The sequence below is a fragment of the Sciurus carolinensis genome, chromosome 13, assembly GCF_902686445.1.
Source record: "Sciurus carolinensis chromosome 13, mSciCar1.2, whole genome shotgun sequence".
In the NCBI taxonomy this organism is placed as follows: Eukaryota; Metazoa; Chordata; class Mammalia; order Rodentia; family Sciuridae; genus Sciurus; species Sciurus carolinensis.
The window spans coordinates 67,782,582-67,795,183 of record NC_062225.1 but is presented as its reverse complement, the minus strand read 5'-3'; the positions used below and the strand labels follow the sequence as shown (position 1 = coordinate 67,795,183).

Sequence of the window (12,602 nt, the reverse complement as noted above, 5' to 3'; positions counted from 1 at the left end):
AACTTGTGTTTCGATGATCGTAGCTGGTGAGAGATAATTCTGAAAAGAAATTTTAGTGAGTCTTCCATTAATTTTGATCCTCAAAATGAACATTTCTCAGATATTTTTAAAGCCTGTGATTCTTGCATTGCTGTTAGTTCAGTTTGGGAAAGTAAATGAGAAAGTCTGGTGGCAAGTCGGCCCTAGTTAAAGTGATAAGGTCAGATTTTAATCAGTAACAACTATTGCAATAGGGGAAAACGTGCAGCATGAACAGAACTCAAATTTGATTTGTTCACAAGTAACCAGGCATTTTTAAGGGAGAAGAGGGAGTAGGGAGAGGAGAAATGGGAGCTCAGCAGAGTGAGGAAAATGAGAGACTATAAAGGGTTGGTCAGCGAAAGTGAGATTAGGCCAGCTGTGTCTGTTAGCTGGCCTTTACCATTTATCAAAGTTAGCATTCTTTCTCCCACAGAGACTAGAAGACAGAGGCCCTCTCAGGTGTTGGCTGGAAGGAACAGAAAATTGTTTAGGCAACCTGGAGTTTTCTCAGGCAGACACTTTAAGGGGAATTAGAGTCATCTTATGGATGTGGCCTTGAACTACCAGAAACTATCGTAGGGTTTTTTCCAAGTCTTCATAGCCCGGGTTGAGAAGAGAACTCAGAGGAACATGGCTAGTTAGCATTTGGTCAAGAAGAGGATCTTGGTCAATAGCAAATGAATAATTTTGTGACTTCAGTAATCCCAATTTGGGAAATGTATACTATGGAAACAAAAGCACCAGCAACGGAAAATATATGTTTCAAAGATATTTAGTATGACACTGTTGATGGAGGCAAAACCTGGGAACATTTAAATATTCATCAACATCGAATAAACTATAAAATAGCTATACTGTAGGTTGGAATACAGCTATTAAGAATAATTAATTAAATCTATATTGCTGATTTTGGAGCCAATATACATGACCCTGGTGTATTTTTAAAGAAAAAAAAATTAAGACTAATGGGGCTTTAGAAAATGGAAAAGTAGAAAAAAATATGTATAAAACATTTTTCTAGCCCATAATGCATTTTGATATAGGATAAAAATGTGTTTTATCTCAGTGAGATAGAATAGGTGGGGAAAGTGAGTTATCAAATTATTAAATTTTTCTGTATAAATATATCTGTATTATTCAACTTGCTACAATGTATTGCTTTTTAAATTTAAGCATCTCATAAAATAACACACACACGTGCACACACACACACACAAACAAGCAGGACTCCTGTTTATCTTGTGATGTGAAACAAGGCTATTCTTCAAGGCAATAATGTGTCTGCGTTCTGGCCACTGGAAGACAGATCTAAAATGAATTTATGTGCATTCACATTCCTCTCAAAACTTTAGGACGTAGATTGGTATTTTTCAACTATAGCCCATGTTCCTCTGCATTGAATTCTCACTAGCATGAATTTGTTTCCATCAGCTGAGACACTCACTGAATTTTTTTTTAACTTCCTATGGTCTATAAGGAAAGAACCCCAGTCCTCAGTTCTGATCCCTCAATTTGAGAAGTTTTACTCCAGCATAAATAGATCTACTACTTTTCACTAATAAGAGTGGCAATCACAAAGATGAGCTGCTTTTTGAATTAGAACATTAAGCAAAACTGAACATTTCCACTTTTTAATGTGCTGCTAGATGTGCTTTCTTGGCTTACCCCCTATGATCTACAAATAAGAAAATCCTGTTGCAATAATACTAGATCTTCATTCCTTAGCAGGTTCCTATGCCACTTATGGTTGACTTTATGTTCTCCCAGGAAGTGCAAAGAACAGCATCTTGTCCAAAGATTTTCCTAGCACAAAGATATAAGTAATGCTGAGACTGCTGCCAAAAGTTCAAGCTTATGCAGTGTCAGTAAGTTGTGACACTACTTAATGAAATGTGTGATCGAGGGAGGGGTGTTTTAGGAAAGGGTACGGAAAGGAGGTCAAAAGCCCAGGCTGAACAGATTTGTAACCTAGAGGCTGTGATGGTTGGATTAAAACTTAAGCAAGTGGTTTGGCACTCAGACTGGAAAATGGGACTTGTAGCTAGCTAGCTGGGTTTGGATAATCTGGTAATTAAAGTGAAGAGCAAAAGTGATTAACTGGAACATTAACATTGTTAAGAATTATGCACAATTTTGAGCAGAGGGATTTGTTATCAAATTAATATGGCTATTTTATAATTATGGCTATAATGTAAAACTCCATTCGTTCATTAAGTGGACACTGAGCATTATCCTCCAGGCAAGGTCAAGGGCCCCTGATGTGAAGTCAGAGCAGCTTAGTGGATTCAGAAGAAGGCTCTTGTGTCAGTTAAGTGAGGCTGGTGAGGGAAGCAGTGAGGCAGAGCAAGCCTAGAGTTCACCTCTGAAAACAAGGAAATTTCTAATTTCTAGAAGATTCTTTTTTTTTTTTTTTTTTTTGGTGTGTGTGTGTTTGTTTTTTTGCAGAGCTGGGAATTGAACCCAGGCCCTTGTGCATGCTAGGCAAGGGCTCTAACACTGAGTCACACCCTCAGGCCTGTCTATGATTCTTAGGAAGCTGCACATGCACTCCCATCTCCTGCCTTTAGTACCACACATTTAGAGAAAAAATATATTTAAATACCTACTTTCCCTCATTTATCCCAAACCAGCTTTGCATTTTCTGCTTTGGAAAAGCAACTATGCTGCTGCTTAAACAGAACAGAAATCATAAATCTGAAAACGACCTTGATATTACTCTCTACGTACTAAATGATTCTTAGAAAACTGCGGTTGGCCTCTGGATTTTTGCTTGTTTACTATAAGCAATTCTTTTCAAGAACTGAAAGAATTTCAGAAATATCAGTGACATTTTAAAATATACAGATTCAGATTAATTTTACCACTAATCTGTGGTTCATGGGGGTAAGTAAGATCCTCAAAGATTAATGAGAATTGCTGTCAAATCTGGGTTTTGAAATAAAACTCTTAGGGGGGAAAGTGATAGTGTAAGTAATTATGCCAGGCAAGTTGCTTTGTGGCACAAATGCTAAATTTTCCGTCTCACATTTTATTGAGTCCAGTTTCAACCCAGCCTCATTTAAGAAGCTGATTAGATGGAGGAGGATTTTTAAGAGGGGGAAAAAAATTTACCATTTATCATAAAGGTACATTTAAATGAATTAAATTAAATAAGAGCAATTTTGCCAAGTGTATGTGTTTTTTAAAAAGTGAATGTAATGTACCAAAACTAAGAGAACTAAAAGACAAGAAAAAGAGAACTGAAAGGGAAAGTCTGCAAATTTGGGAGTTTCTCCAGGAATGCTGAAGAAAGGGAGGCACAGAGGCCAGGGTGCAAAGTTGCCTTCTGCAGAGGCCTCCTCTGGTGGAGACTGTCGTTGTTCTTGTAATTTTTATACAGTTTATTTCCAATTCATGTGTGGATTGTGTTCCAAAGGTTCATATGTAAATGATTGTTCGAAACACAGAGCACATAGAATGCATTTATCCATAGAAAGAATGCTACAAATGGCCTTCAAAAACTGGACCACTCCATAACTGCTTACCTGATATCGTTGGCTGAAATGTCACACATTTGCAATGGTTAATATTAGCAAGGTACTGTTGAAAGGCCAATAACTAGACCTAAAAATGCAATCCAGTTGATTTGGCTGTTGTGCTTGGGGGTAAGCAGGATTAATCAGAAGAGAATGAGCAAGTCCATGGAAACTTTTATGGTTACTAAATCACTTGTGCTGGGGGGTTGGTAAATGTTCAGGGTTTGGAAACAGAGAGACACGGGTTAGCAACTTTCTATGTGTGTTGCTTATTAGTTGTGGGCAGGCTAGTTAATCTCACTAAAGGTCATCTTGGGGTAATAATAGCATCTCCTTAGAGCATTGCTATGGGAATTAAAGGGCATTTTGCACAGATGTTACTTATTACATTATTAATATTAACCATATATTACATATAAAGTCCTATCGCCGCTATTACATGAAATAGTCATTAGCACTTATTTATGACTTTCTACATGTTCCTTATTTCTCTCAGAAATGTTTTAGCTTCAAGAATAGAGATCTTCTGCACACTTTGGTGACTCTTTAAATGCAATGTACGCTGAACACAGGCACTATATTTCTTCATTTATTGACATTGATTTGCTACATTCAAAAGCATTATCAATTAAAAACGCCACTCTGATTCTTTTAAAAAAGTTTCTTTTTTATTTGTTACAGGCACTTAATTAGCGCAACTCTTATCATTAACTGACTGTGACTGAGTATTTATTTTGATTCCGCATAGTTCAAAGAGAAGAAAGAGGGAAGAGCAGGAGTGACAGGGCAAATTCCCTGTGATACTTAGACAAATATTGGAACTAAAAAAGGGAAACAGAGAAGGTATCAGAAAATGTATGTATCTGAGAGATTGTACAAGGTAGAATTAACTGAGCTGGAGGAGAAAGAAAGTAATGTTTCATACTAAGTCCCTGCAAGGGAAAATGCCAAGGTGCATTAAGATGTGTCTGTTAGTGCCTGGAGCTGACCAGCAGATGGTGTGTCATCAACTTGGAGTCTGGAGTTGGGCACAAGGCAGATGGATCTGCAACTACAGGAGGATGCAGTTAAACTTGTGTGGGATGGGTACCATTTGGTAGTTTCTACTTAAGGGGGTGCCTCAGATAGGTCCAAAAGGTCAAGGGGATGTTTCTGAGAAACTGAATCAAGGTGCTTGGGCAATATCACCCTTTTCTTCTCTTCCTGCGACCTTTGAACCTGGTATTTGAGCCACTTGCAGTAATTTGCTGTCAAACACTGGGCCTAGGCTAGTAAATTAGAGAAGCGGACTTAGGAGGAAGTGCCCCACTTTGCTAATGAATGAGGAGGCTTTTTTTTTAAGCTCTTAGTTCTTTTTTCTTGATCCCTTTTCTTGCCACAGGTTTTTCTTCTTTGTGTAGGTGATTAAAATACTTCAGTGTCCATGTAGGTATTATTTCCCTTTTCTTATTTTAAAAAGATCTCATTTGAAAGGGAACAACTAATACATATTTATCATATAAATTTATTATATAAATGTTGATAGACATAAAGAAGGGGAAAATATATGAATCCAGGAACTCCGAATAATCATTATTTAAAAAATTTGATAAATGATGTTTTAGAGTTTGTCATAGGCTCACATATATTTTCTTAGGAAAAATGAATTGCTCTGAATAAACTTTTGTAACTTAAAAAAATCTTAATCTATGTTGAATATTTTCTCTGCTAATAATATACATCAACAACATTATTTTGCAATGATTGCATAGTGTTAAGCTTATGAATGTTTTGAAATTTGTTCAACCACTTATGGCACATAGATTGTTTATAATTTTTTACTAGTATAAACAATGCTTTAAGAAACATGCAGATACTTAGGCAATCCATATTTTTTCTTGGAATGTATTTCCAGAACAGGGAACAGGAACTGATGAATTAAAGGAAACCCTCATTTTAAAAACCTTTTGCCATATATTACAAAATTATCTTCACATGTTGTACCAATTTATATTTTTGCCAGCAGAGTGTGAGGGTGCCATTTTCAAAACCTCCCACCAGCATTGGAAATAATCATTTTTTCATCTCCATCAAGTTTATAGATAATAAGTGGTACTTTTTATTTAGGGAATCTGATTTTTTCATGTGTAGATTGGTTATTTATATGTCTTTCTTTGTAAACTATTCATTAATAACATTTGCTCAGTTGTTACTTGTACATGCTATTTACATATTAAGGCTATTTATCCTTTGCCATATGTGTTTTACTTTTAAATTTCATTTTGTCACTTTTGATTTAATTTTGGTTATGATGAGGTTAATTTTATATACTGAAATTTTATATTTTATTATTTTAATTGCTTCATGGTTTTTTGCTTTTATGATTGTGATTAAAATATTTTTATGATAAAATGATTTACTCATGACTAAAATAATTTTAAGATTGTGAAAACAATCATGTGATTTTTCTACATGTTTCCATGTGGTTTTGTTTTTACATTTAAATCTTTAGTCTACCAGGCATTACTATGTGTGGCATGAAGTAATGATTGCATCCTTATTTTTCCTATTAGCTAAATATTCAACCTCTTACCAAAGAATCAATTTCCTTCTCACTGGATTTAACTAGTATATTTTTCAAATGAACATTTTAACATAGTACTTTAACGTGTATTTGTAGGCTTTCTGTGGCTCATCCTATTGACAACAATACCAAACTTCACATTTTTAAAATATTTTTGACCCTTTTAATACCTTGAATCCTTGTTATTCTTTTTTCACAATTTTTCTTTATTGTTCACAGTATTTTATTCTTTTAAATAAAATTCAGGATTTCTTTTTTGAACTGTTTGAATGAATCTTTTTGAGATGTTTAGCCACAATTCATTTTATATATATATAATTTATAATATGGATATAATAAATTAATTTGGGGAGAAGTAACATCTTTATAACATTGAATCTTCCAATTCAGAAAAACTGTATATTATTTTCTCAGTAAAGTGTTAAAGTTTCATAAATTTTTTGTTTAGGTTATTCATTTTGTCATTTGTAGAAGTTTTGTTTAACTGTTGCTATTATGAATGAGGACCTCTTTCCATTGTATTTCTAATAGTTCTTGAACATTATATAAAAATTTCATAAAATTTGTGTTTTAATTTCTCTCATTTCTCTATTTAAAGCTTCTTAAAGTTGATTCTATTAAGTAAATTATTATAACATCTTCAAGTTAAGTAATTTTGTCTCCCGTGCTTGCATTCTTAGTCTTTTATTTCTTTTTCTTGCCTGGTTGCATTGGGTGGCTGTCCAGAGCATGCCAAGTGGTGGTGGTGATAATGAGTATCCTTTTGTTTTGTCTGATTTCAATGCTAATATCATTGGTCACTATCAATATAATGCTTATGTGTGTTTTGAGAGAGAATATTGTGTCAGGAATTCTTCTATTTTATTAATTAAAAAATTGATATTTAAGTCTATCAAATGATTTTTCAAGATCATCTCTTGTGGTAATCCAAAAGTTTTATGATTTATGTTAATGAATTCTGTAATATTGACATATTTCTACGTCTTTAGGATAAATTTTGTTCAAACATGAGGTTAGTCGACGATTTCTTGTATTACGCTTTATCATTTTTTTAGGTCAGGTGTATTATGTAGCTTCTTGTTTCTTCAATTTGTCTGAACATTTTACATGGCCGGGGAGTTACCTGGGGCTCGAAGCTTGGTGAGAACTTGATTGTGTAAGCAACCCTGACTAGAGCTGTTTCTTGGAAACAATTTCTTAATAACTTGTACATTTTTCTGTGATTATTGATCTGTTTTTTAAACTTCTGAGCTTCGTTTGCCTCTAATTATTGCTTTGGCTATGGCCCACAAATCTCATTATTAAAAACTTAACAAGCACTCTATAGTTGCCTTTCTGACTTCTTCTCTAATTAGTGTTTTTTTTTTTTTTTAAAGAAGAAAGCTATTAAGTTTTTCTAAGACTTTGGCTTGGCTTTAATATACAATTTATCATTAATTTATAGTTTCATTATAGTGTGGCCATAGAGCATGGCCAGAATAATTTCTTTTTGGGGGAAAATACTCAAGAGTTTTTGGTGGTCTAATATAGACTGAGTTTTTCAAACTTTCCTTACATCTTTTCTTAAAATAAATGGACTGTCCTTCTCTTGAATCATAGTTATTCATTGAGCCTTGTTTCAGTCACCTGTCTCCTATGTCAGGCATCGTAATAGGCATTGCTTGGTATAAATTAAATAAGTTATAAGATTTCCATGAGGTTGACAAAGGTTAGATGGAACATAGACACGTGAAGACCTAATTATAACAGAGTAAGAAGTGAAGCAAGGGCAGAATGCTCAGAAGAGGTGGGCAGCAAAGCCTTAGAGTCCAGTTTCTCCTAGGTTCTGAGAACCTGCCTAAGAAACCACCAAGGCCCCGAGAGAGAGGTATTCAGTTCTAAAATGTAAGAGATGAATTGAAGGTAAGATTCAGGGTTTTTTGAGTGAAGACGAGTAATTAGGAAACCACTATTGTCATTTAGTCACCAATTAGAACATAGGAAAGATGTTAGAGAACAGAAAGAGAAGAGGGGGCTTTCACATTTAGTGAAAGAAGAGGAGTCCACAGAGGAGGCCCAAGGAGGGAGAAGTAAAATTTGAAAGAAGTTACTGGAGAGCATGGCAAGCAGTCCTTGATCAGTTGGGCCAAATGTAGCCAAAAGGTCAAGAAAAATAAAAGAGTGTCCATTGCCCTTGGTCTTTGGTAAGTTGGAGAGAGCCTTAACTGGGATGTGGGATGGGGAAGACAAGTATTTCTCCAGAAACTTAGCTGTGAAATGAGGGATAGGGTAGTAACAGAGCAAGAAAGAGGTTTGTTAAAAAAGCAAAAGGAGGGTCCAGAACTGGTGGGAGACACAGGTGAGACCCAAAGCCCAGGCGAGTGGAGGCACCACTTCTTGAGTGGAGGGAAATGACAGGTACATGTGGGTGGCTTCCCCAGAAAGTTGGCCTTGCCTTTCTTTGCCTGACTGGAAAGGTGTCACTGTAGAACCTTCAGTCACATTCCTGGACCCCAACTAGAAGAGCCCAAGTTCTGGTCTCTTCGTCAACAGTTTGCTACGTTAAGTGCATTCAGGATCCATCCTCCCTAGTTGATAGAATTTGAAATCCACTTATTTAATCTGTATACTGTTTCCTCTGTTGGTCATTGAGGAATTTCCAAAAGACACTTTTTCTTTAACTTTGTGGGATGCCATGGATTGACAGGAAAAGTAACCCAGTCAGTTGCAAATAAAAGATTGATAGATATCATCAGGTGACTGTTACTATAAATACAAAACATAAATAAATCAAAACAGCATTTCCAAATGATCAATAGTCTTCCTTTTCTGTTTCTGATTGAAGATGGTCACATCAACACATGAGCAAAAATGTCTATGAATTTGACATGTATTTTAGGGCCTCATGTTTTGATATCTAAAGTTTATTTCTATTACTAACTTTAAACGTTTAGGAAGTAATTTGTTTTGACACTGGCAAAATTTTCCCATTTACACTTGAGACTCTCACAAATTGGTAACAAATTAGTCCTCTTGAAAGTATGGCAAGACTGAGGTTATTTTCTTCTTCTTCTATTATTCTAGAAAACACTATTCTCTGTATGGAGGGAAACTTCTAGTTGAATTATAACTGTAAATAACTATGAGACAAAGCCCAGTATGAACTACTGCCCACACGTGCTCCTATATTGAGTAAGATTTCACTTTTTAAAACTCAAAGTAGACAGTTGAACGAGCTAATTATGGTTCAAAAATCCCCTGTGGGACTTGAACCACCTTTTCTGGATGTTCACTTTGTCATATAAACTGATCCTCAGATCCCTACCCTGGAGAGCAAGATCAGACACTGATTTGGGGAAGTGTCACTTTTACTATACCAAGAAATCGGATATTCAAATTGAGACGCCATCCACAGTTGGATACACCAAGGGCTTTCCTTGGAGAGGAGAATGAAAAAGGAATGGTTGGAAAATCAGCTCTGGCAAGAAGTGTGAACCTAATAAAACACCCAGGATGGCTTGCCACCTGTGAGCAGTATGGAAAACTGCCAAAGGGGGCAGCAGCACCTCTGTGGAGGGCTTTGTAAGCTCAGTGATTCTTTGTCCCCGATGCCACCCACCCACACCCTCCACCCCCAGGTCCTCACAACAGCTCTGCTGTGCCTGAAAATGTTGGCACAATGCAGCAGACCCCTGTGTGGAAGTGTGGTCTCCAGCTACCTGAAAGCCTTCCACTGGCTCTTTGGATAAAGCTGCATTTGATCTACTTCCTTCGCCTTCATCTTTTTCCCCCTCAGTGTCTCTGAACACAGCAGCCCTGGCCTCTAAAAGCAAACCTCAGCCTTCTGAGATGATGAGTTAGGGTCCACCTTCCTCAGGACAGTCCGCTTCGTCCTGTGGCTCTTCCAACAAACTAGAGCCAGGGGTCCTGAGAAAAATGAAACCCGGCACATCCACGTGTTTCAGGGGCACTGACACCCAGGACAGCTCCCACCCGCTGCGTTTCCTCTCTTTGCGGTGGTGGGGTCCCGTGAAAACCTGGCCGAGATGCGACTGTCAGGCTCCCCCCCCACCCCCCACAAACACGATCAACTTTCCACTTGCAGTGACCTGCCCTCCCGTGTGGCTTATCAGCTGTTGGGCGTTTGTCACTAAAAGAAAACAAATTGTGGAATGCACTGCTCTGCTCTGCATGCTAATGAGAGGGCCGAGCCAACCAGGGGTTCTGAGAAGGTTTCCGAAGGAGGAGAATAATGATCTTCAGTTTCTGACCTCCTGGCACCGCGCGCTATTTATCAGGAGGCGCATGTGACTGGTTAAGACACAGAGCACAGGCTTGAAGGAAACAGCTGCTGGCGGCGTGCTCGGCACTTGGCAGCTGGACAGGCAGGGTGCTGATGTGAGGAAGGCAGCGAGAAACCACCCAGTAAGTAACTGGAGAATGTGTGTGTGTGTGTGTGTGTGTGTGTGTGTTTTGCAAGCCACCAATAACTTTTATTTTATTTTGATTTTGATTTCCCTTTGATGCTATAGGAGGAGATCATTTTATTTGTACTTGCTAGTAGCCATTTGCGTTTTTGCTGACTTTTTAAGAACCTGCTAGTTTAGCAACATCATCTTCTAACTTTGAGGATGAATGGCTGTATTGCTTGATTCCTGTCTTGTCCGTGAAAGCAGATTTCCAGGTGTCCAGGATTTTCATGGTCTGTAATATTTAGGTTCATAGCCAAGATTCAGGCTAGAAGTGAGTGGCTGACTAGATTTGATTTAAATCAATTTTACAGTTGATACTGGAAGACACAGTTCAAAATAACTTGTGAGCCAGGTGTGGTGGTGTGTGCCCACAGTCCCAGCACTTGGGACGCTGAGGCAGGAGGATCCCTGGAGTTCAGGAGTTGAGACCAACTTGGGCAACATAGTGAGACCCTAGTCAAAAAAGGAAAAGGTAAATAAATAAAATAACTTGTGAATTTATTGGGTGAGTAACTTGACATTTCTAGTCAATACTGAAGAATATTTATTTAACAATGTTTAAGAGTCTGTAGTATAGAGAATTGACAAAATGATACGTAGAGTTAGATTAGAAATCATACTCAGATTCCATGCATTCTTTCCAACTCACTAAAGCTATATTTTATAGCTCTTTTCTCTAATAAGCTAATTCACCTCCATAAAACTTGAACTTTACAGCTCAAGTTTTCAGTTGCCTTGGACTTCCTTACTTTAGTGTTTTGATATTTTTATGATGCTCGGGCTCTTTCTTTCTTTCTTTCTTTTTTTTGACGTGGATTGTAGAAGAGCTGCCTGAATCTGATTGTCACCTCGGGGAGGAGGGGCCTGGCATGCAAAGACCTGAGAGGACCTCCTTTCCCAGGTTTATTCGGCTGTAATGGAGCTTGCTTTTGAGAGAACTGAAAAGTGGCACCATTCTGGAACCCAGCTGCTGTTCAGAGATGTTTGTCCTCTGCCAATCGCCAGACAGATGCTTAAGAGAAAAGAAAAAAGGGGAAAAGAGAAAGGGCCAAACCCGGAACAGATAGATGATGTAACTTCTGGAAATGGCAGGCCTCTGAATCAGAGGTTGCGGGGAGATAGCCAAGCTGGTTATCTCTGGATTGCCTGGATAACATGGAGGGGGGAGCATTGAATGGTCGTTTTCATTTGAAGTCTTGCTAGATGGTGTTTTGCCTGGATGAGCCCAGGACACTGAAGTGTGTGCAGTCTCCCCACTGACTGGTGGATTGTCAAATGGACTGAAGTTGTACTGTGTGCTTGCAACTTCGGCTCTCTCTTCATCCTGGCTACCCCTTGTAGCGTGGAGATTGGATTGGAAATTGGTCCTACTGCAGAGTTTCCTCCACACAGTTTGTCTTATCAGCTTATCATTTTAATTTTTTATATTTATATTTTTATATATATTATATTTTGTATATACATATATTTATATTTTATATTTATTATTATTTACCTTATCGGCTAAAGCTCTTTGATGCAGGCAGCATCAGGTACCCTATTGTGGTGAAAAAAAATGGTTCTGGCTGACATTAAGAAGTTCTTCCCCTTCTATTCCCTAAAATTCAGGAGAATCCACAGAATCTAGACTGTCCAATGATTAAAAAAAAAAAAAAAGTTCTAACTCCTTTGTTCCTCTTTATGCCATTTGTGTGAGGTCCTTGGGTCGGCCAGGGTCCACGTGGCCTGTGACTTCCCTTTCTGACTGTGGGGGACCTGTGACTTCCCTGTCTAGCTGCGGGGGCCTGCTGCCCTGCTGGGTCATTCTTTAGGCGGAGTTTTGTTTCTGGAATGATTTCACATGTTGATAGTGGAAAAGAATTCTCCAGTGAAATCATTTCTTTCAAATAGAGCCTCCCACAATAGAATGCAGTGTCCACTGAGGTGTAAACTCCCTAATTATCCCAAAGAATTTATAACAATTCACAAGACTGAGGGTATAGCTCTTATCTAGTGTATGTGAGGCCCTGGGTTTGATCCTCAGCACTAAAACAAACAACAAACACCCTATGA

General features: G+C 37.7%; 1 protein-coding gene across 6 annotated transcripts in view; it reads left to right on the top strand.

Annotated features, from left to right (window-relative positions):
* Rasgrp3 (RAS guanyl releasing protein 3) overlaps positions 1–12,602 on the top strand; it is a 113,533-nt gene that overhangs the window by 21,117 nt on the left and 79,814 nt on the right. The window contains exon 1 of one of the 6 annotated variants that reach the window (XM_047523327.1): positions 10,399–10,503. The exons of the other annotated variants lie outside the window; for them this stretch is intronic. The gene's annotated coding sequence lies outside the window, so the exon portion shown is untranslated. Of the gene's footprint in view, positions 1–10,398; positions 10,504–12,602 lie in introns of those variants that run through there. 6 annotated transcript variants of the gene reach the window in all.